The sequence below is a fragment of the Mytilus californianus genome, unplaced genomic scaffold, assembly GCF_021869535.1.
Source record: "Mytilus californianus isolate M0D057914Y unplaced genomic scaffold, xbMytCali1.0.p SCAF_10, whole genome shotgun sequence".
Lineage (NCBI taxonomy): Eukaryota > Metazoa > Mollusca > Bivalvia > Mytilida > Mytilidae > Mytilus > Mytilus californianus.
The window spans coordinates 21,431,733-21,456,887 of NW_026262582.1; the positions used below are offsets into that span (position 1 = coordinate 21,431,733).

Here is a 25,155-nt window from a genome sequence, read left to right on the forward strand (position 1 = left end):
TAACTCTTCAAGGGCAAATTATACACTTTTTAAAATAAGGAAACTGTAATTTTAGATTTTGTTATTGATTTTCAATAATGTTTTGTCCCATTTGAGTAAAACATTAAAATATGATACGATATGTGTTTATTATCGTCGTTTTTTTTTATGCATATTAAATACTAATGTCAATTAGTTGTTGATAATATTTATTTATAAAGAGGAAAGACATGGTCAGTGTCTGTTGAGAAACATGTTCAAATTTGCTTCGCATATAGAACATTAATACATAAAGATGATACCATTTTCATATACGTCTCTGGACAATAAATCAATTTATTACATTGGTAGCATTGAATTACATTGATTTCCAAGTCAAATAAAAACCGATAATTTCACATGTTAAATAAACGTGGTTATTTCACTCTCTGACGTCATACAACAATAGGCGTTGTCAAGACGTCGATAACGTCGGATCAAAACAAATTGTGAATGCGTAGAAAAAAGATATAGTTCCTTACATTTTCTACATTAATTTCATTAAAAAAAGCCATTTGCCAATGTAATAAAAAGAATAACTAATCAAAGAATTCAAATATCGAAAAATATTCAACTCGTGACCAAACAACACTGATAATTAACTCATGCGCTACGCGCATTCGTGAATTAATGTGTTGTTCGGTCACTCGTTGAATATTTTTCTCTATTTGAATTCTTCGATTAGTTATTCTATAAGTAACTTCAAACATTTCAAGGCGCAACGTCATGTGTTGTGTTATTACTAGATATCCGTATCACATTTCTTGATATCTTTAGTTTCGACAATGTGTCGTTTGTCAGGGACAAGGCGATTGACCAGTTTGACTCATTACTTGACTCAGTACATAGGAGTACTAAACAGGTGAAATTGAAAGTTAGAATGTCAACAGTAGTATTAGCATAAAGTGATATGTCAATTCATCGTAATAAAGGGATACAAAATAATTATCGGCCACACGATTTTTGCATGTACAATTTTGGAACTTAAATAATGTGTAAAGGAAGATTCACTGTTTACCAACGTCTTGGACTGAATAATAGCAGTACACAATCGGGCTAGGTCTTTGCCTAAATCTGCAAAGTTTGAGACATATATGCTCTTCAACTTTGTACTTGTTTTGATTTATAACTATTTTGATCTGAGCGTGACTGATGAGTCTTATGTAGACGAAACGCGCGTCTGGCGTATTAAATTATAATCTTGGTACCTTTGATAACTATCAACCCACCATTTTCTACATCAAGAATTGCCCGTTCCAAGTCAAGAATAACTCAGTGCTTTTCCATTTGTGTTTGAGCTTTTCATTTTGCCACTTAATAAGTATTTTTTCGTCTTAAATTTTCCCTGGAGTTCGATATTTTTGTTATTTTACTTTTTGTACAATGACATATGGATAACAGTTGTGTCGTGTTACATGAATTAACGATTTTGTGTGGTCTTTACGTCATTTCGTACTTTTCAAACATTAGCATATGCCTTTTACACAATCAATCACCAATTATCTTTATGTTCTATAGGTAAACAGTCACCTTAATAATTAAAAGAGGGGAAACGATAATATTGAATACTGATTTTCGTTTCGTTTACAAATTAAATGTTGGTTTTTTTTCTAGACAAAAAAAAAAAAAAAAAAAAAAAGAGACAATTTTCGGTGTTTATTTCGTTTTATATGTAAAGATTAAAATTGTTATGAAATTATGTATTATTATCTATGACGTATTACTAGTATTGATCCCGCAAATGTATTCTATTATAATCATTACATAATTAGAAATAACGATCTTTGTGTATATATCTTCCTGGTTTGAAATGATTACCTGCTCTACCTGATATAAACACAGGTTTGTTCTATTTACAAGTAAGTCTGAATCAATTAGTAGTCTTAACTTTAGATGTTTTATATCATTTTACATTATCTTTTTTCTTAAGAAGCGTTGTCAAGCGGTGTAAGGAGAAATTAGAAATACAAATCAGTTCCATATACTGAAATTTATACATTAGGTTTTTTGGAACTTTTATTTACTTTTATCTAGATCACAGATTTTTTAATACACATATATTTGTATCACAATTTGGTAGGATTATATAATGGACATATATATTTTTCATAACACTGAATACAGCGAAAACTATACAATAACAGTAGATCTGTGACCACTGGACTATGCATGTCAAGATAACAGAGGATAATTAAACATGCACTGAACGTATGGATATGGATCAATCAAATATCAGATGTAAGGTGTTACAAGCATAGCTTTTATGCACCAAACCCAATTAAATTGAAACTACGAAGAGATTGGCTACAAACATTGGCGTTCTTGTTATGATACCGACTGAACAGAGCTGATTTTTTTGACAAGTTGCAAATTGGGTCATTTGAGACATCCAAATTCCTAACTCAAATTACCAAGATAAAAAGGGTCAACTCATTACGTTATGTTGTTTGAAGTATTTAGTGCCATGCGGAGAGAACAAAATTATAACAAACAAATAAATTACTAAAAGGACCCTATCAGAGACGTCAAATAAGTATCAATTTTACTAATTTGATGACACATCCAAATCAAACATTTTTTAAAAGCACGAATTACATATAGATTATTTATATACAACAGCTATGCAAAAATAATACTTTTTGATTCAGAGGTATATTTACAACCTCTTTTTGGTTTGTTAAAATTGGTAGAATACAATTGTTAAAATGCACTTTATCTTTATGTGACCATTTCAAATGTTGGAAATTTTATCATTCTTAACAGAAATAAACTTCTCAAAGATAGTAAATCCATGGAAAAAATGGAAGACAATGACAACAAGAAAACGCATATGGTATCTGCCCGACGGTTAACAATCACAGAAGGAAAGGATAAAAGAATATGATAATTTCTGTTCAACATCTGAGCAGGTGAGATTTATATTAATGTTATAAATTGCTCTGGAGTCAAATCAGATAAACTTAACATGTATTTTTTCGCACGAATGGTGAATGCCATCAATATAACAACAAAAGCCTCACCACAAATTTAACCTATTTCGTAGTATGTTCCTTTTTATGGTTCTGTGCATTTATGATGAAGATAAATCTAGAAAATGAACTCATCATAGATACCATGATTAAATTTGTTACACCTGACGCGCGTTTCGTCTACAAAAGACTCATCAGTGACGCTAGAATCAAAATATGTAAAAGGCCAAATAAAGTACTATGTTAAATAGCACTTCCAACGCAAACAAGGTTAAATTATGAATGGGCTACTTTTTTTAACCCTAAAAAATATTTTGCCAAATAACTCAATTCGTATGTCTGAAGATCATTATCATGGTATCATTTATCAGTATTCATATGTTTTTGCTGTTGTCTTACATATGAGCATTTCATATTCAAGTCCATACATTTCGCAAAATAAACTGCAAAAACCTTCCAAAATAATGTTGCCTCGTTTATAATATAAGCAATCAATATTTAGATATATTAACCCCAAAAAGATAGAATGCGTGCAAATATGAACGATACCCCTACATGTTTTTTATTTTATTTATTGAAAATCAAACCGACAGATTTTTGGATACAGAACATTATCATAAGGTTGTTTTGGTTGATCAGCTCTCCGACGTTTGTACTACCTTTTGGTTTATTAAACATTTTTGTCTCGAGCATAACTGAGGAGATATTAATTGTCGAAATGCGTATCTGGAGCAGTAAGATTGGTATCGGAAATATTATTACCATTGTGATCACATTTGGACAATTGCGATCACATTTAGATGGAAGTAAGAGAATTCTGAATTCAATTTTATTAAATCCAAATTGCAAGTTTTTTTTTGCTAAGAATGTTACATGCATTACCATACTGTTTAAGTAACATATAACCAAATGCTTGAGGAATGCATTAGAAGAATATTAGTGTATTGTTATTAATATCAGACTTGTGGTTTTGGCTATGATAAGTTGTACTTCAAAAGACACTTAGTATATTTCATAAAAACACAAATATATGTAAAATAATTTGTTGGGTAAGGACTTTGTTCCAATCCAGTTTGACCCGATACATCATTTAAAATTACCATTTTATGTCAAATAAATCCATGTCGACAAAAAACATCAGAAGTGAACTTTCTGTACTTAAATATCCATATTATATATACCAGAATGTTCATCTATCACACAACTTAAACCAATACTGAAAAGATTGAATGGTTTAACTATTTTTATAATTTTAGGGGCCACATCATGGCTCTTATCATGCCTCCTACTTTAAGATGAAAATAAAATTTGATACGTCCGATGCGCTATTCTGGATTAACCTTAATCAGAAACGCACAACCTACAATATTTGAAAGCCAGAGATGTACAAATAAGTAGACGTATTTGGGGCTATGTGACACAATGGTACCGCAAAATAATAGTCAAATTCATAAGAGGTCGACTTTGTGTTCGGGACTCTTAATTTCTTGATTTATCGATTTATCAATCGAATTTCAGAAAAATATGCTAAGGATCATGTCAGTATATAAGCACTACTGAGCTGACACTACCCCTTGAAACTTAAAGTTCACTGGCTGAGGTATCAACCAAGGGCTATATTGTAATACATGAACAAATACAATCCTATAAATTTCGAGTATCTGTAGTGCTTTCCTCGATTAAACTTCATCACACACGCTCAAACCAAAATATCGTAAACCCAAGAATGTATAATATGTCGAAACATTAGGAGTTTTGTAACCCAAAGGAATAAAAAAAGAATAGCTGTATTCAACAAAGGTCAACTTTGACTAAGGGAGTTTTTTTGTTATGTATATTTTTGAATTTTTTGAGTTTATGAAACTTCATATGAGAACGGTGATCCATTTGATAATTTATTTGGTAAAAAAATCGTTTTACAAATAACGTTTTTTGTTGTTTATGCATATAAAACGTTTCTGTGGTATTCATGAACCGTTGCTTTGTTTCAAAACATAGCAAAAAAATGGCACTTCCCGTTATTTTTATATATTTAAAGAAGAGGATTGGCAGAGTCCGTATGTTTGTGCAGATACCGTAGGATCATATACAAGAAACCACCGAGAAAGAGTTGAACTACTTGAATTAGGTTGGAACTGGTTTGGTTGGAGAGCGTGTAAGACTATTAACTTTCACTCATTTCAAACGATCAATCGGACTTTAAACAGACAATGTCGTATGGGCAAAACCAAATTACCCATAATTTTCAAACATGCAAAATTGATATTATAACGAGAAAGCCAAAATATTCAAAAAAATATCTTTCATAGATTTCAAATATCGCAAATTATTTAACGATTATCAGAACACGACATATATATTAATTCACAAATACAAGTATTTGAATGTTTGAAAAAAGTTATTATTTTCATTTCATTGATTTTTTAATGTTAAAAAAAGAAAAAAAGTACAAGGAACTTTATCTTTTTCTTTGCCTTCCCGCTTTGTTTTGATGCAAAAAGTAAAATAACAAAAATACCGAACTCCGAGGAAAATTCTAAACTGAAAGTCCCTAAGCAAATGGCAAAATCAAAAACTCAAACACCTCAAACGAATGGATAACAACTGTCATATTTCTGACTTGGTACAGGCATTTTCTTATGTAGAAAATGGTAGATTAAATCTGGATTTATAGTAGCTAAACCTCTCATTTATATGACAGTCGCATAAAATTCAATAATATTGACAACGATGTGTGAACAAAACAAACAGATTTATTAGGTAAACATGTCAAAATTAGAAAAACCATTGACAACGCCTTCGTAGCAACTATTGTTGTATGATGTCTCATTTTGTCATCAACACAATTCTAATGTGTTTATTATTTTATTGCCATGTAAAACCATATTTTTTATGTCAAATTTGAAAACTTGAGATATTTCAGAATGTGTATCATTTTCGTTAAAAACAATAAATTTATAATACATCAACTTTGTTGTTTCCAACAACACTTATAACTATCATTTTAATTTGTATTTAGTATCATCATTCAAAATATGGCAATATATCATTTTGTATATATTACAGTTACATCAGCTTGGATTCCGGACTTTTGATGGATAGATCCATCACAAGGCATGCTGCCTTTGGCGGAAAAAAGCACATATATCGTAACCTATACTGTCAATTGTTTACATCGGAATCTACAAATATTAAAGAAGGTGAGCAATGTTTTAAAGATAAGTTACGAGCTTGTAACTATTTTGTTTTGCAATGGAAGTCATATCATAACTGTATAAGTGAATCTGCAAAGAATTGAAAAGGCGTCAGCAGAAAAGATAAATACATATCAAAGCCTTCAAGACTGTTGAATGTGACAAGATTCAAATGATGCCATGTTAGCGATGTTCAAAAGATTTAATTCATTGTATAAAAACAGCAATACAAGCGCTTATTGTGTGTTTTTGTTCTGCATGTGCTGAGTTTACGTCATGGATGGATAACCCAATATCCTTTTTTTTCTATTAGTGTTGCTTTTATATGCTTCATTTGGACCTTGGTTGACAGGTGACGCATTGACAATCATACCCATCTTCTAATTTTTATAGTCATTTCCTTTCCGCATTCTAGTAATATTTTGATTCAGATACGCTTCACAATTGGATGAGCATCGTGTGTCTGTCGTCAAGTTTAGCTTTTGTATTTGAAAATGTGTATTAACTACAGCATATCACTAGTTAGCTAAGTTTCCAGTTATTCCTAAGTTAAGCTATATAAGACTCAGAAACAGAGGATAACACAAGTGTTCATCTAGCACATAATACAAAGTTAAACACAACGAAATCTATATCAAAACACAAAAATGTTGTACATGTATAATCGCGTTTTTCAATATTCTGCGAAAAATATGTAGATACTAAAGACAGGGAATCCTCAGTGTTTTTTCAATAAATCAGGTTAATTCAAATCAAATGAATTGTTCATTGATTTTTATTATGATACTGGATGTTATAAAGCTGATCAGTTCATCTATTCACTAGAAGAGAGATGTCAGACATCAAAATATCATTGTTCAAAAGATTTAATTCATTGTATAAAAACTCGTCATATATGTATTAGGATTAAAAGGATGTACGCTATACCAGCGTTTCGTCTGCAAAAAATCATCAATGGCGCTCAAATATAAAGTTTAGAAATCCTAAAAAGAACATTATCAAAACCAAATCCATTGAAAATTAATTGGCAAATTTCAAACATATATTAATTTTTATAATTGTGTATACGGAATCACACAACATTAGTTCTAAAGCCTGCATCTTGTCTATGTGAAGTACAAATATTCATATTGAAGAAATAAGTCGTTTATTTACAGACATAAGACATTTTGTAGACCTAAAAGCTTATCTACAGAAATGTCCAAAGATCAACTGATTACCTGACATATCCATACTTTTATTAAACTGTTGGAAACAATTCATGTTCCAAATACGTGTGATCCAAAAGATAAACAGTCAAAAAACCTTTTCACAATAGAATGTATTGTAGAACAGAATAAAATTAAGTCGGTATTGTTGACCTTTGGAATATAACTGTTTTGACTTCTTTAGTCCTCTTTGTAGTTGCTAGAGCGTGTGTTTTTACATTTTTTTTTTCTTTTAAAAAAAAATTTAATAGCATTGTTGAAACCTTTAAAATTTAAATGGCAGTTGTAATATAATAACAGACTATCGGATGAATGCGTTGGGATGTTTTAAACAAAAATTAAATACCCCTGATTTTGTTTTCGATTTTGACGATATTTTAACCAACTTGTAAATCATGCGTTTATGACATAAGTCTTTCATGGACTCAAATGTTAATACGTATTTCAACAATTAGTAAATAGGTCAGGCAAATGCATGTGTAAAAGGACTGATATAGAGAGTTGAACAAAAAAATTTCCCCCTCGGATCTATTGATCAATTTTCAGATCAACTTATAACACTAATAAAATAAATACCAACATTACACCGTAGTATGAACTTATTTCATAATAACAGACTTCCAGGTGTCATAACATTTCTCCTGTTAGCTACTGACACACCTCCATTAATCCTGATAGGGAGTGAACACGGATTCCACTGTACCCGCGGATCCTCCGTTCATGGAGGGATCTTCGTAAATACATACATACATGGCTTCACGTGTTCTATCGTATAACAGTACACACATTCCATAGAAATATTTTAAACAAAATAAACAATCTAGCTATTACTTTCCCTTTCTAACATTAAAATGTTATTATTGGTGTTGCTTATAATTCTCTCTTTTAGCTATCGATCATCATACAAAATGTACCTTGAAACATTCATTAGTTTTATGTCATTACTGGTTTTTGTATATTGATACATTCTACATAAAGAATAAATCAGAATTACTGAAATAAAAAGTCTCAGGAGACATTTAAAGGTGTTGTATTAGACAAGCTGTTCCCTATTCAACGTTTTTTTGTCGATGATATTAGACTGCCTTCTTTCTTTCTTCCTTTTTTTAAAATACATCTTTTATTGCACATTTCTATGCTGTATTAACAACTTACTCGACTCACAGCATTCGGTCGTGTATCCCTGTAAATGAGTTACTATTTAACCAGGGAGATTATACATTAAAAGTTATATCTATTAAATATGGTTAGTTATACAATACATTGTTTTTTACAGTTTTTTTAATTCTTTATTATGTTACATGATTACGGAAATTGTACTATATATTGTCCGATATTGTTGATAATTTATTAATTGACCTTAACCTTGATCAAAATATTACACGTGAAAGGTGAAATGATCAGAATGATTAAAATATACCACGTGTAATGATCTTGAGAGCAGAAGGATCTCAACTAAGTATTTCTAAAGGTGAGTTTTGGTAATATTTTCATTGTTTAATAATAAATTTATAGAAATAATCATGATTTATCCTAAAATATCAAAGGCTTTTTTCAGTCAGTACAGGATCAATGTTCATTAAGCATGTTGTACAGGTAATCATCATTCATCACATTTAAACACACACATGCATGTGTCATCCTAAAAATTTGCAACTGTTTACTAAAATCGAATATTGCATTTCATATTAGTTATTCTACGTGATGTATTTAATAATACCGGAAAAGAGCATGTACAATATATGCATGGTTATTTCATATTTTTATAAACATCATAAAAAATCTACTAGTTTTTTTTACATTTTATATACATCAACATTTTTTTGTTTATACTCTGATGCATATGTAGATTTATGAATAGAGAACATCAATATCATATGTTTTGTAGCCAAGTATTAGAGTTTTGAAGGTGATTATCTGTGTCCCCGTTTTTATTTCATCAAGGAGTAATTTGACCTTTTTCCAAATTTTTTACACAAAGTATTTATATGTAATGAAAAAGTGTTCATAGTATTCTAATTGGTTGCAAATATGGCACTGGTCATCGCTTTTCAGTTTCCAAATATACAATAGTTGTTTACAAGAAAGGATATAGTGAAGTAATTTCTTTTATATTTCAAATTTTTTTTATATTTCTTCTTGTGACGTTTACATTTTCTGGCGTCAAACACGCGACTCTTCACTAAGAGTAGATATGAATGCAGTCACAGGACTTTAAATATTTCAGTCCTTTATGGGTTGATTTATAATACATATATAAGTAAGCAATGAATGTGGTTGTTAAATTTGATAGATGCTTTTTGTGCTTCTTTGTTAAATGTTTGTTTGGTTTGAGAGTGTGACTCAGTGATGACTGCTGTACCCATATTTTGACAATGTTACCTATTAGATCTGTTTTGTTCACGCATCGTTGTAAATATAATGGAATTTGATGCGACTGTCATACAAGTGAGAGGTTTAGCGCTATAAAACCAGGTTCAATCCACCATTTTCTACATTTGAAAATGCCTGTACCATTTCAGGAATATGACAGTTGTTGTCCATTCGTTTGATGTGTTTTATCATTTGATTTTGCCATTTGATTAGGGACTTTCCGTTTTGCATTTTCCTCGGAGGTCAGTATTTTTGTGATTTTACTTTTTTCCATCTGAATATTTTTAATTTGCTTACTTGTAAGCTATAAGATATAAAGTTAAGCATTTTATATAAACAGCTTGACAAATCTAATTTGAATTGTGTTTTCCATTTTAAAAAGCCAATTGGTGTTTCTTCCTCAATATTACATGAATTAATGCTTTTATAAGTTTCATTTGATGGAAGGTTATCAATGCAAAGCAATTTTATATTATTTTGTGTTTTCAAGTATAGCTTTTTATCTGTTTTAACTTTAGTATAGCATGATTTATCTGATTTCATTGCCATTTGCCATTTTGTTTGTATTGCATTTTTATTCTAGATAGTTCTGATATCCAATTAGATTTAAAGGTCAATATATTTAATACTACCTCTTGTGAAATAGTTCCAGCATTGTCGATTATATCATTAAAAAATAGTAACCCATTTGTTATACAATGTGAAAAATATTCAGCAGTTGTTTTGAAATTTTTTATGTGTACTGCCCCAAATGTATTGTTGTCTTATATTTACAAAACTTACATTATTATTCTTGTTTGAGATATTTTTTTATTTTAAACCAACTTTTAACTATTTCTAAGTAAAAAAGAGGGAAGTGATTTACTAAGGTTTTAAATTGCTTTTATGCTAGCTGGATTCATGTTGAATAAAGAAAAGTTTTTTCCAAATGTATTAAAAAAGAAAAGGGGAATAACTTTCAAGTTTGCAAAGTGTTTTGATGTCAATCAGTTGACCCAGGATAATTGTATAGCAGATAGGAAATTGTCAATATTGATCATTTTAAGGCCTCCGTCCAAGTAATCTTTACATAAATTAATCTGTGTAATTTATTTTTGTACCCTAAATGAAGTTCAAAAAATTCTTTGGATATAGTTGTAACTGATGCCAAGAAAGTTAAATTTGGAAGGATAAGAGATTTCATTACTATTATTCTACCTATCATTGTGAGATTTCTACTATTTCAGCTATTGATTGCTTCTTGAGACTTTCTTAAAAGAAATTCAGTGTTTAATCTGTCACATTCATCTTTGTTAAGTCCAAAATATACCCCTAGGCTTTTAACAGGTTCTTTATTCCAGTTAATATTTTCATATTTATCTTTGCACCTTTTTAGTTTGCCTAGCCATATGCCCTCTGTTTTTGGTCGGATAAGTTTAAGACCTGAGAGTGTTCCAAAGATTTCAATCAAGTTTAAAGCATATATTATTTCATGCTTGCATTTTAAAAAAAAAAATAGTGTCATCTGCTAGTTGTGCGATTTACAGACTATGTGTTTTAGAACCTAATATAATTTCAAATCCCTTAATACCAGTATCTTGCCTTATTCTGCATGCGAGAATTTCTACTGCTATTGTGAAAATTAGCGAACTGAAAGGACACCCTTGTCATATCCCACGAGAGACCTAATAAGTTCTGTTATCCAACCGTTATTAAGCATGCAACCTTTAATATTCTTATATAATATTTTTACCAATTTAATGAATGAGTTTGAGAGACCAAATCTTATAAGGGCTTCATACATAAAGCTCCATTCTAATGAATCAAAAGCTTTTGAAAAGTCAATAAAACGTAATGCACCATCAATATGAAAGGTGTCAGCATGATCTATAATGTCTTGGATTTGGCGTATATTAAAACCAATATATCTATTTTTTATATAACCATTTTGATCGCCATGAATTATTTTCAACAGTATTGGTTTTAAACGTTGGGCTATTACATATGCAATGAGTTTTGTATCTTCATTTAATAACGTAATTGGTCTATAGTTATCAAGCGACAAAGGGTCTTTTTGAATTAAGGATATTACACCTATCTTTTGTATGGTTGTTAGTTCTCCTTCTTCACAGCATTTGTTAAAAAATTCAATTGTAAATTCTTTTAAATTACTCAAAAAAGTGAGATAAAATTTTACACTTAGCCTATCTGTTCCTGAAGATTTATTTAATATCATGTTAAATATGGCTTTAGTGCATTCTTCAAATGTTAAAGGGCCCCCAGGGAATCACTTTCTATTTCTGATAGTTTGTTATCAATGTTGGTCTCATTTATATAATTTTTACTTATCGTTTAAATTCGGAGAAGTGCATTTATATAAATTTTCGTAGTATGATCTTTCTATGTTTAAAATTTCTGAGGATTTTGTCTATATTTAGACTGTTTTCAATTTATATGATTTCGATTGTGCCATGGTTTTTCTGCCTATTCAGCAGAGTCTTGTTTTTGAATAAAAGAAGAAGCTATGGGGTATACTGTGAGTTCATTAGTTTAAGTGGAGTAACACTTTTCTATTTTGTGAGCAACGAAGTACTAATGCATTATAGGATTGTGTGCACATTTTTGTAAAACAACGAAATCAAATGTAAACGAGAATACTATTATTACACAATCCACGAAAATGGGTAACACTGTGTCCGACCATACATTCGATTGAGTGTAAAAGACGTAGCTAACCATAAGTAGAAAAAAGTCAAAGTACTCCATTACAAAAAGAAAAGCAGCATACAAATAAGGACAACCAACGGTTCATTACCACAACACACTAATATTAAACAACACGAACCCAATACAAAAAAAAAAAAAAAAAAAGCGGATGCAAAAATACGTTTGAATGGTTGACACGATCCTGCTATTTCTGTCTTCAACAAATTCCAGCCAACACCAAATGTATTAAGCGATCTTTTCATTTTCAAGATAAAATTGCGAAACCTTGTTAACAATTACAAAAACCGGAGGTGAACTCATATGCTCCGAAGAGGTAAACAGTTCTAGCTAGGAAGATAACAATAAAGTTGATCGGATACATTGACAAAAATAAACATAGTTCCAAATTTTTAAAATTATGAAAAAGAATTTTTGGTTTTTATTTCAAATTATTTGTCCGAAACAAAAGGTTTCGAAGCCACTATAATTATGGCTTAGTTCTAACAGAACGTCATTGCTTCCTTGCAAAGTTAATACATTTTTTGTATATCAACAACAACATCATACAAGAGCAAACATTATAATCGGAAATATATTTCATCTAAGGCACAAAGAAATATTATTCTTCCCTTCTAAACTGAAAACCAGATTGAGGCAACCATATGAAATATTGCAAGTAGAAATACATAATATATTAAAAGCTTCTTTCCAACATAACCAGCACCTTAAAAAAAAGATAAAAATAATTAAAAAAAATGTATCAACATTATTATTAAGATCGTTGATAAGTTTAAAAATAGATGAATGTTAATTTCTTTGTATGTTTCTTTGTTCTATATAGAAAGTAGATTGATACCATTGGTACTTGATATGATGTAACAAAAAGCTGCGATACGTGCATGATCAATGATATACTGTTTGATTCATTATATCCTAGTTATACATTAATTCTAATATTTTGAATCCACTAGGAAAGATTGATCTACAATGAATAAGTTAATTTACTGTTAAACCTCTTATTCGCCGTTTCAGAATCTAATGCTTTCTGGGTAATATTTCAAAAGCGTACCAAAACGTTGTGATTGGTTTAAAACGTTCTAAACAATGGAAATTCAAATAATGACGTAACGTTATTTTCATTTTGGTATACAAACAATGTGATTATCCCATAAAAAGCTATTACGCAGAATAATCTTGTATTGGCTTTATATTTAGTCCGTTTTGGTAAAACTAGCTTTTCGACGGTTATATAAGGTTTGGGACTCAAACATCACTAAAGATACATTTGTTTCAATATGAGCATTTGGTGCAATAAAACAATTCTCATATTAAACTGGAATAATATAATCAGTGGAAAACAGTTTCATTGCTTTGAATGCATTATATATGTAACACTCCCAAACGTGTCCATCCCCCCAAACATGTCCGATACCCCCAAACGTGCCTATTCCGCCCAAACATGTCCTTCAAATCATAAATCACCCAAACGTGTCCGATTTCACATCCCCAAACGTGTCCGATAATTGTTATTCGCCAAAACGTGTCCAGATAAAAACGCCACAACGTCTCAAAACTCTTAGCGCCAATATAACTCCGTGAAGTCAAAAACGTTTACGGCAATTCAATGGCGTGGGATACGATAAAAGACGCCAGGTTCGGTTGAATTCTTAAAAAATCCAACGGTAGCTACCCAAAGAAATCTGGAGGAAAGTTTAGTAAGCCGTATAGACAAATGTTCAAGACATGCTACACTGTGCACAGTGACTTCTGCTTAAAAAAAAATAGACACCAGGTTAAAAAAGAATCCCACAATCATTTGAAAAAGTTATTTTTACTTGCAGCGGTTTTAATAATGTTTTATATAAAGTTCAGATAGAGGTATTTCACAATTAAGAATTTAATATATTTTATCTTGTAAATTTTCACGGTACTTCACTGTTAATAAAGTGATAATTTATTAGCATTAATTTGTTCAACGCCAGTTAGTTTTTATTAAGTATAATTGCAAGCTAAATTTGCAACACATAATTAACTATTGAATGATGATTGCTTAATGTCCAGTGGCAAATATGTCATGCGTATTTAAAAAAACATAAACATTGCAATTTATTAGTTTTATACAGTTTAAATAATTGTTTACTAAGTGGATTATATTGTACTTATATTCTTCGATGATACCGAAATGTCTATAAATGTATGAGGGTATTGTGCGACCTGCTTCATGCAGAAGTGGTTTCTGTGCTTTTAAAATGGAGTCTTTACGGTTTCATATAAACTGGACACATTTAGCCTTTTTTAATTAAATAGACACAATTGGCCGCTTATAAACAGAACACGTTTTGGCGTCCTTTAGCAACTATACATGTTTTGCAGTTCAGCGACGTCATATGGACACGTTTGGGGAAATAGGACACGTTTGGGGGGATGGACACGTTTCTGAGTGTTACATATATATTGTTATTTGTATTTTAGATAGAGAAGTGTACCATTGTGACTACTGTTTCAAAAATCGTTTTAAATGTGTTTGATGCATAAATGAGCAATTAACACAGTCCTTAAACGCTTAGAAAAATAAAATGCACACATGACAGTACATCAAATAAAATTTATAATGTAGGGTATGACTGCAAATAAGACACCATCTACGAGAGTCCGGACAACGTTTAACCAAGCAATCAAAGGGTATCGTACGCCCTTTAACCAATAACACAACCAATACCATTCTTTCCAATGAATATATGTTTCACACAATCTCTTATCAACATGATCAATAAGCGTTTATAATGTTCATCTTCATGTACAGAAACACAGTACTACTTAGTTACGTTATATAAACGCGCTATAATATGTAAGGCTGTCTGTAGAACATGTACAAGAGCCTTTAAAACAACTTTGATAAAGATTGTCTTTCTAAACGGGCAGCAGGCAGGTACAATCTCACATAAACAATTGAATATTAAAATAGAGGACAAGCAATAGACACTTATCCTATTGACGCTGAAGATCTCGTTCCTTTTTCGAGTTATTTTAAAAATCACCATAGAACATAAAAGGACGCATTTACTTTAAGAAGAGCAAGACTGTATATTTCAAAATAAATAATCTTTCCATGCATTCTTCAAAGTGTGCCATTGACTCTAAGCAATCCCCTTGACATTGCAACAAGGACAGTTCAACGAGTTTTTCCAAAAAATATTCTTACATTTAGTTTACATTTTTATCGATAACAATATTTAAAAGACAGAGAAAAAAAGATAATTGGCGAACGGAAAAAGACATTCAACTGAGAAAACAAATGTGTTAGCTAAACTAACCACACCAATAATCGAGAGATGAACGAGTGACCCGGAATAATTAATGTTTCCTTCCTCACTAACGAAACGAAAGTCTTGCTATAATTTCTGTAAAAATTCATACACGATAAATATCTGTTGTCTTTATTTTCAAATAAAACACTTACCACTATGATAGGATGGCAAAATTGCTGGCTTATCTGTTGTTGTCGGTTGAAGTGATCCTGTTGTTGTTTGTTCAGCACCTAAAAAAAATGTTTTCAAAGAAATTGGAATCGCACAAATGGTTTGAGCGACATATGCTTAAAAGACATTTTACAATTTTGGTACCATGATAGGTGTGTGTGTGTGTGTGTGTGTGTGTTTTTTTATTTATTATGTTGTGACTTTACAAGTATCTACTTTATCCTACTTGTAAGTTCAAATACATCCCCTATCATTAAAACCCTCAATATTCATACTTCACTGTATAATGTTATATGTTATATGTATACTTGTCCTGATGCCTTGTGGCGAAAATTTCGACCATTCTAACAGTTATTATTCGGTGAATTAAGAGTGTTGTTGTCTTTCATATTGATTATATCATAAAAAGTTGATATCTGAATGACTTCTATTATATTGAAAACAAGTTTTTGTTTTAAATTCAACCATTATAACTTCATCTCATCGTTACAATTCCATTTTTTACTTGTATATTTAGTATTAAATTATTCTTGTAGTTTTACATAACGAATTATTCAATATAATATGTTTACGCTAATGCAAGTTTAAGTTATATTTTATTTGATGATACTCATCAGCTCTATTTGCGGCGCCCACTATGTTTTGTTCCTACATTTTTGTGGTTGCTTATATCACAGATTTACTCGTGTACGGTCTTGTTTTGTTCTTAGAACACGCTGTACAAATTTGTTTTTAGATTGTCATTAATTATAAGTTTAATTACATATAAGATTTAAAAAAAAACTATGTTTACCCTTTATTAACACTATTAAATACACTCAAACTAGCATAAGTATATTATCATGATTATAAAATGATTTATGAAATGATTAAAAGCCAATTATTGTTTTATTATACCCATTTGACATAAAGAAAGACCCTCCCCCATTAAAAAAAATTCACGCGTTACAAATTCTTACATCTATCTATATTTTTATATATACAATGACCTGCATTGCAAACTGGTGGATCATAGCGTTTGCACGTATTTTCGATACAGGTAAACTTTACTTGATCATTGCAAGGATTGCCTGAAATCATAAATCATTCAATTCGCTATCAGATTGTGTTTTTATTCGTCAACAAGTATCTTTATCAGAATTATATACAGTTTTGATATACTACAGTTTTTTTTCATATTGTTTTATTACCATTTACCATGTTTACTAATTTGTTTAGTATTTGTATGTAGATCATGTTTTATGCATGTACGTGTATTGTTGTTTACCAAATATAGTTAACGTTATCAATCTCTTAGATTACGTAAATTATTCGGTGGACATGATCCTTTCTCCTGATGAATACGTAAATAACATACTGCATGTTATTTTTCCCTCTGCTGATTACGTTAATTACATAATTGACGTTATACTTCGCACTACTGATTACGTTAATTACATACTTGACTTTATCCTCCCCCTGCTGAGTAGGTTATTTACATACTTGACGTTATCCTTCCAACCGCTGATTACGTTAATTGCATACTTGACGTTATCATTTCCACTGCTAATGACGTTAATTACAAACTTCACGTTATTCATCCACAGCTGATAACGTTAATACCATACTTGATGTTATCCTTCCCTCTGCTGATTACGTTAATAACATACTTGATGTTATCCTTCCCTCTGCTGAATACGTTAATAACATACTTGATGTCACCCTTTATATCGTTGACGTCATCCTTTCCTCTTCAGATTAGGAAAAACACGTAGTTGGCGTTGTCTTTCTCTGTTCTGATTACGTAAATGTCATCTTTCCCGTTAATCTTCCCTGTGCTGATTCCGTAAATGATATAGTTGATTTATAGACAACTTTATATCACATGTTGTGTCAAATTCTTAACGTAACCTCTTTCTGAATACTATCTCTTATTTACCAGTATTCAACGTGTTCAACAACAAGACTTTTGAGTCATTGTGAAACTATGAACTCGAAAGGAGTAGTAAATCAGGATGGATACTGTTAAATTCCATATGTACAAACAATTGAAGTCGATCTTCTGGAGCACCAGTATAGAATCAATTAATTTCTCTACGCAAGTATTCTTATTACTGAACAGAAACATTTACTTGTTTTTTTTCTTATATTAAATGAAAAATGAATGACTAAGTAGAGACATGATAATTATTATTTAAAAGAGGGTGATTTAAATATTTTTTTAGTTTGAAGAAAACCACTGTGATTCCATGAACTGAAATCATCCAGATGATTAATCGTTTTAGCTGTAATATTTGTAACATTTGATGGATGTGTTTTGGAAAATAAAATCGATATTTTAAATGGCAACAAAGTACGCTCCTCCTCTTATCGACTTGTACCGTAATTCGACAAAGGCCAACGCAAAAGAAATCTCATAATATTAATAAATAATGACAAAACTATCCGTCAATTATAAATGAATTACAGGGAACAATTTCTTTTCGGAAAAGCATGATTGTATTTTTAAACTAGTTTACCGATAAATATCTTGAAATATAATTGATATGTTCATTTTCTGCAACGTTACTGTCTATATCACATGTATCATGTTGAACTAAACGAAACACTTAGGTTATTCTACCCCATGCTTAGATTGCCTCAGTCGTATTTCAAACAACCTTTCGTAATTTTCGGTTTGTCATGCTCTTCAACTTCATAGTTGATTTGCCTTTCCACCTGTTATAATTCAAGCGCCACTGATGATTCTCATGTTGGCGAAACTCGTGTTTGCCGTAACAAAAGATAAGCTTGTGTAATTAATGATTTTTTTTTGCTAATGAAAGCCAGGTATTTGATAGCGTATGTTAAATCTTAAAAGAGTTTGAAACATTTCAAAGACATTTGTGTTTTGTCGAGAACAGCATTTAGATTTGTAGACATCATGTGGGTATTTTGTTTGTCGTACCACAGCGTTTTTAAATTAAGCATAATTGTTTAGGGAATCAAGTAATGCAGATTAATTAAGACAATATGTCTGCTCCATTTGAATTCTAACATAATTATATACACCATATTAAACAATAAATGTTTTTACAAGTAGCAGGATCAATGCTGTTGGAGATTATATGATGCGGAGAACACCTTAAACATTTTATTCTTGACTGCAGAATGAAACATGTGTTATTCACCTGAATATTTTATCTCAAATGAAGAGTAGACAGAATACTTTTTTTAAATGTATTAACATAATACAGATTTAGAAATAAACTATTCCAAGATTATTTTTAGACAGAGGCACTATCTGTAGATTGCTGTAGATTGCATCTTCACACTTAGTATCTTAATGATGAGGGTGTTTTAAGCGACTTTTACTACCAATACGGATCTTGCACGGTAGGCAGAAAAAAGTAACATAATATGTAACTACATAATATTTAGAAAATTATGAAATAGTCTTTTTATAGGTATTTAATAATTTGAAACGTTTCAAAACAAATAAAAGAAATTATAGTTATACATTAATGTCTTTAATAAATCAATTATTATCACTAAGACCTATTAAATTTGTAAATGTTGTAATGATTTAAGACTAAATAGAATAACTATACGTAACGATGAAATTATGAACCTGTTCGTTTTTTTTTGTGATTTTACTTTTTGCATCAACTTACCCAAGTTATTTTTTAACTTAAGCCTGAAAATTTTGACATTGTTTTTTTTTTATCCGTGTCAGATTTTTTTTTTTAATATTATCACAACTTCCTATTAAAATTGGACTAAATGCCAATACACCGATATCAGGTTATTATGCTACGTTTATTCTTATCATTTTATATTCATATGATACAACTATTTACTGAGATTGAAAATGACAGATCAATCTCTTTATTACCAATAGCAATGAAACAGTCAGAAATACTGATCCATGAAACTAATGATATGAGCTGCGTCGGATAGAATCTACCTTATGCAAATGATTATCAATTAATCTGTTAACCTATCTTGAGTTGGCAAAAATTTGTATGGAATCGTGTAACTGTTTGAAATTTGATCTGTTATTTTAATAAAATATACAACACAGTACCAAATTCATTTTTTATTTTATATTTGAATGTTCCAAAATCAAACAAAGTCTTATACATGTACATATAAACATGAACTTGCATAATGCCGATTTCTATCCGATTGATACTTATCTTACAGTCAGGAAAACTGGATTCCACGATACAATGGTTAATCATTCTACAGGGCTCTGACATATCAATGCAAATCGTATGAAAGGAACATTGGTAGTCTTCTGTACACTCACCTAATTGGTAAAAAGTCATGTGATAATACTTTATTTCCCAGATAGTCCGTTTTGTCGTGTCCGATTTCATTTTACACGCAACTATCATATACATCCCTTTATTGTGCTTTTGTAAATTTTTGTATTCTTGTCTTTCGTTTTTGCTAGTATGCATTGTCTGTGTGTCTTTTTTGTGCTTCTTTGTTACATCTTGGTTTGTTTTATAGTGATTAGGAATATAACACAATGTTGACTGCTGTACCCCTATTTTTGACATTTTTACCTATTTTGTCCGATTGTTTTGTTCACAAATCGTAGTCAATATAATGGAATTCAATGCGACTGTCATACAAGTGAGAGGTTTAGCTAGCTATAAAACCAGGTTGAAGACGGTACTTTGACCTACAATGGTTTACTTTTATAAATTTTGACTTGGTTGGAGAGTTGTCTCATTGGCACTCATACCACATCTTTTTATATCCATTATTCCATCATTTTCTACATAAGAAAATACCTGTACCAAGTCAGGAATATGACAGTTGTTATCCATTCGTTTGATATGTTTGAGCTTTTGATTTTGCTATTTGATTACGGACTTTCCGACTGAATTTTCCTCGGAGTTCAGTATTTTTGTGATTTCACTTCATGATAACGTCAGGAATATATACAATGGTGTGATCAGGACAACATCGTCTGCATGAAACACAACAACATATGGACGGTGTCACCTTACAGAAGGTTTGCATAAGGGTTCCTAAAAAGTGGAACAGCGTGGTGGAAATCAATTCAAATCATAGCATTTGGTTAATTCGCCTGCGTAAAAATCTAGGCGTTTCCATAGCAAGAATATCACATGATAGGACGTTTTCAATATCCGCATTGAAACAACAACTCTCGTATTGGATATTCAGTAAATTTAATTTGATTAAGACGAAGTGAGCAAAATGTGTGTATTTATCATACCATCAAATAATGTTCAAAGAATAATTCAAGAAGCTGATCCAAAATCTAATGCACCATCGTTTGAAACGTTCCTTTTGATTGGGTATTGTCACTAATTTTCATGGCATCAATTCATAGTTGATGTTATGAAAACGTACGCGCAACCGTAGACGACGGATGACAGATGTTAAATATATGATTTAACGTTGTTTTCTGTCAGTAAGAATTAGATATCAATATTGTACTTTAATCTTCGACGGCATCAATTGGTGGTTTGATTGTAGCAAAAATCCGTTTACTGGCTCTGCAAACGAGTCGCCAGTAAACTTAATTTGCGACCATCAAATCACCAATTGATTAATTGTTAGTTGCTAATCTATGTCAATTATATAATGTCTTATATGCAAAAATATAAATAAATATCAACAGATAAAACTTATTATTGGTCCAGTCAAGTATAATGAAGGCAGGCCATTCAGAATATCATATGACCAGGATACTTATTAAAAAAAGGAGAAAATGATTCTTAATTTGAAAACTAAACGTTGTATTTTACCATATCTTACTGACAAAACAGATTTTCTCCAATACAGAATATTCATTAGAATAGAAAAAATAAATATGACAATTGAGATAGATTTGAATAAATGTTTATAAAACCAATACCTGGACAACATGTTTGGAATGAATAAAACATGAATATAATAAATTTATTATAGATACCAGGATTAGAATTGTGTACGTCTGTCCTTAAAAGAATCATCAGTGACACTCGAATAAAAGTTTGCAATCGTCGAACGAAATAATATAAAGGAAGTTTTTGGATATACTGTGTTTTACAGCTAAGGAGAAAAAAAAATGAAAAACGTGTTAGATTTGATGCTTCCATCATTGAAAATACTTAAAAGAGGATTTTCAGGTTTCTCCAATTTTAGAATTGTTGTATTCTGATTTCGTCTCTAACGTATGATGTTAAGTCTAAAGCAAATTTTACAGTTGATGTATAATTCTCGATGCTTGTATTTTTTTCTTATCCAATATAAAATCTCACATGCATGAAGTTCATTTTCAAATTTTCTGCAATCAAAATCGTTAAAGCAGAACCCAAGTTTCCTTAAACATCGACCTTCTCTACAGATAAACGGCTCTTGTTCATTTGGACAGGAAACTGAAATAGATATATATTTTTGTAGTTGTGCACACATTGTAAGCTCTTAACTATCCTAATTTAAGAGTATTGAATTCGAAAGTATTGCCAATCTCAAAAAAGAAAATCTCATGACAATACAGATCCTGTGTCCAAGCTTTGTGCACAATAATCTGTCAACACTCTGGTTTACTTTCTGTTCTGGTAATTACTACATCATCAAATGAAAGTATAGCCTTCAAATTTTTGAATGTGTGTATATATCCGACTACATTAATGAAGAGGATCCTGACAGGTCTTTAAAACAGACAGTGAACGGAGCGTTTTCCGATACTTGTAGGCAAACCTTGGACACAGGATCTATATTGGAAGATCATTTACTGTTAATTGCAATTGTGCAATCAAGTCATGGTCTTATTCGTTTAGTGCTGTTCAAAAAAGAGGGGCGAAAGATACCAGAGGGACAGTCAAACTCATAGATCAAAAACAAACTGACAACGCCATTGCCAAAAATAAAAAGACACAAGACGTTCATTTGAAAAAAGTCAGATTAACATTTTAAAGAATATCCAATCAAATAATGATTCTTTCGAATTCGCGAATATATATGAATCTATAAAGATTAACACACATATGTTTAATTGTCGTTGCTACTACTCCTCCTTTCTTTTATTTCAACATCGCCGAATTTATCACTTAAGTTGAACTTACAACGAGAAACACAAGATGTGCGATAAATAGGTGTAGAAGAATATGTTTATCCTCCGGGGCAGCAGAGACAATCATTTGTATTGATAGGATTCGAGGTGCCTATCTTTTGTTTTTCTATGAAGAGGTTTTTTGTCATTTTTGTCTTTTCGTCATTTTTTTATTTTTTTTTACCATGATATACCGTTTTTGTCGAGTTCGAAAATCTTATAACATCCTGGTTAATTTTTCAAAGTGTTTATAAAAGAAAAAAGGTATGAACAATCTATAGAGATTCATTTCCCGCCAAATATTTAATAACTGATATCTCTAAAACATGCACACGGTCCATTATTTCTTTCTGCATTTTAGATCCTTTATTTTTCATACTGTCAAATTATCACAATTATCTTTTAAAAAAACATGCTATTATGACATAGAGAAGCAAACGTACTAAAGTGGAATATGACAGTTGTTATCCATTCGTTTGATGTGTTTGAGCTTTTGATTTTGCCATTTGATAAGGGACTTTCCGTTTTGAATTTTCCTCAGAGTTCGGTTTTTTTGTGATTTTACTTTATACTAAAGGATGTAGTCTGCGATAATCGCAACATATTTGCACTGAAGGTTATACAGATATTAGACAATATAAGGGTATGTGAGCCATCAAGTGTCTCATTTCTGATTAGTATCAAATACTCCATAGCCTTCACTTATGCTGAAAGAGTATCTACTTTTTTTTTGCAGGAGTTTTCCATCGTTTTGAATAACAACGCTATTTTCTAGTATCCATTTCAGGGATTGGTTTGGTTTGTGTTGCTCAATCTTTAGTTTTCTAGGTTGTGTTTTGTGTACTATTGTTTGTCTTTTGGTCTTTTTGTTTTTATTTGCCTTGATGTTGTTAGTTTAATTTCGACTCATAAGTTAGAATGTCCCTCTCAGTATCTTTCTCTTCACTTTTGCATGCACGGAACTGTTGATGACAATGTTTAGCTTACCATTTTTTAAAGGCCAGCCGGATAATATTTGCATGAGACACTGGCACAGGTGAATTCAGAAAGTTTAAACTAGAAGCATAACAGGAATCTAGAAATTATTAACATAACAAACCTTATGCAAGCAAAGCGTTGACGCATAATCTATGTTTTGACCTGATGGAATTGAACCGCTCTATAAATTTTTCCTTCCATACATACCAAAAGGAAAAGGAAGAACATTAGCACCAGTGGTAAGAAGGCTTTCGATGAAATAACCATCATTCAAACCAACTGCATCAACCCCTGCATTCAAACTATGTGTGTTTATTGTCACATCGTCTAACAAAAAAGAGATAACCAAGATTTGAACAAATGGAAACTTTTGATGTGTAAATAATCTCTATGTCAAAAAATTACGATATACAAGTTTTGTATAATTCTACTATCTCTTTGTCTAAAAACAAGATATCTACGCCTAGAATGTAATAAACTTTAATAATGGGTAGTACTATCTCTTAGTCTACAGAAAAAAATACGATATACCATTTCAAAGTTTGAAAATAGTTGATCTTACTATATCTGTTTCGCAAGAGAATGATATATATATAAGTTTTGAACATTAGTAACTATCAAGTAGACACAATGTAAACAATTTCTACTATCTTTTGACTGAAAAAAAGAGAGAATAAAAAAAGTGAATGGAATGGGGAATGTGTCAAAGAGACAACAACCCGACCAAAGAGTAAACAAACAACAGAAGGACAACAATGGGTCTTCAATACAGCGTGAAAACCCCACACCCGGAGCGCACGGGCGCAAAAATGTGGCGGGGTTAAACATGTTTAGTGAAACTCAACCATCCCCCTATACCTCTAGCCAAAGTATATTAAACAAACGCACATCAATACGCACAGTAAAACTCAGTTTAAAAGAAATCCGAGTCCAATGTCAGAATAGCAACAAAAGAAACTAAGCAAAATGATAATGATACATGAATTAACAAAGAACTACTAGCAGTTACTGACATGCAAACTCCAGGTCTCAATTAAACTGATTGAAAGATTATGTCTTCATCATATGAAAAGCACAATCCCTACCGTTAAGTGTTATGTATTATACCATCATACAATATATGAGAAGAAAATAACTTGTATCATGCCAACAACTGGTTTTAGAATTACTTTGTTTATTTCCGATGCAAAGACCCTATGAGTGAATCAATATTAA

The 25,155-nt window shown here is 31.0% G+C and overlaps 1 long non-coding RNA gene across 1 annotated transcript; it reads left to right on the top strand.

Annotated features, from left to right (window-relative positions):
- Positions 1-1,800: 1,800 nt before the first annotated feature.
- Positions 1,801-6,466, top strand: LOC127717766 (uncharacterized). The gene is made up of 4 exons (XR_007989362.1): positions 1,801-1,877; positions 2,782-2,927; positions 5,026-5,142; positions 6,054-6,466. It is a non-coding gene; the product is annotated as an uncharacterized LOC127717766 (long non-coding RNA).
- The last annotated feature ends 18,689 nt before the right edge of the window (positions 6,467-25,155 follow it).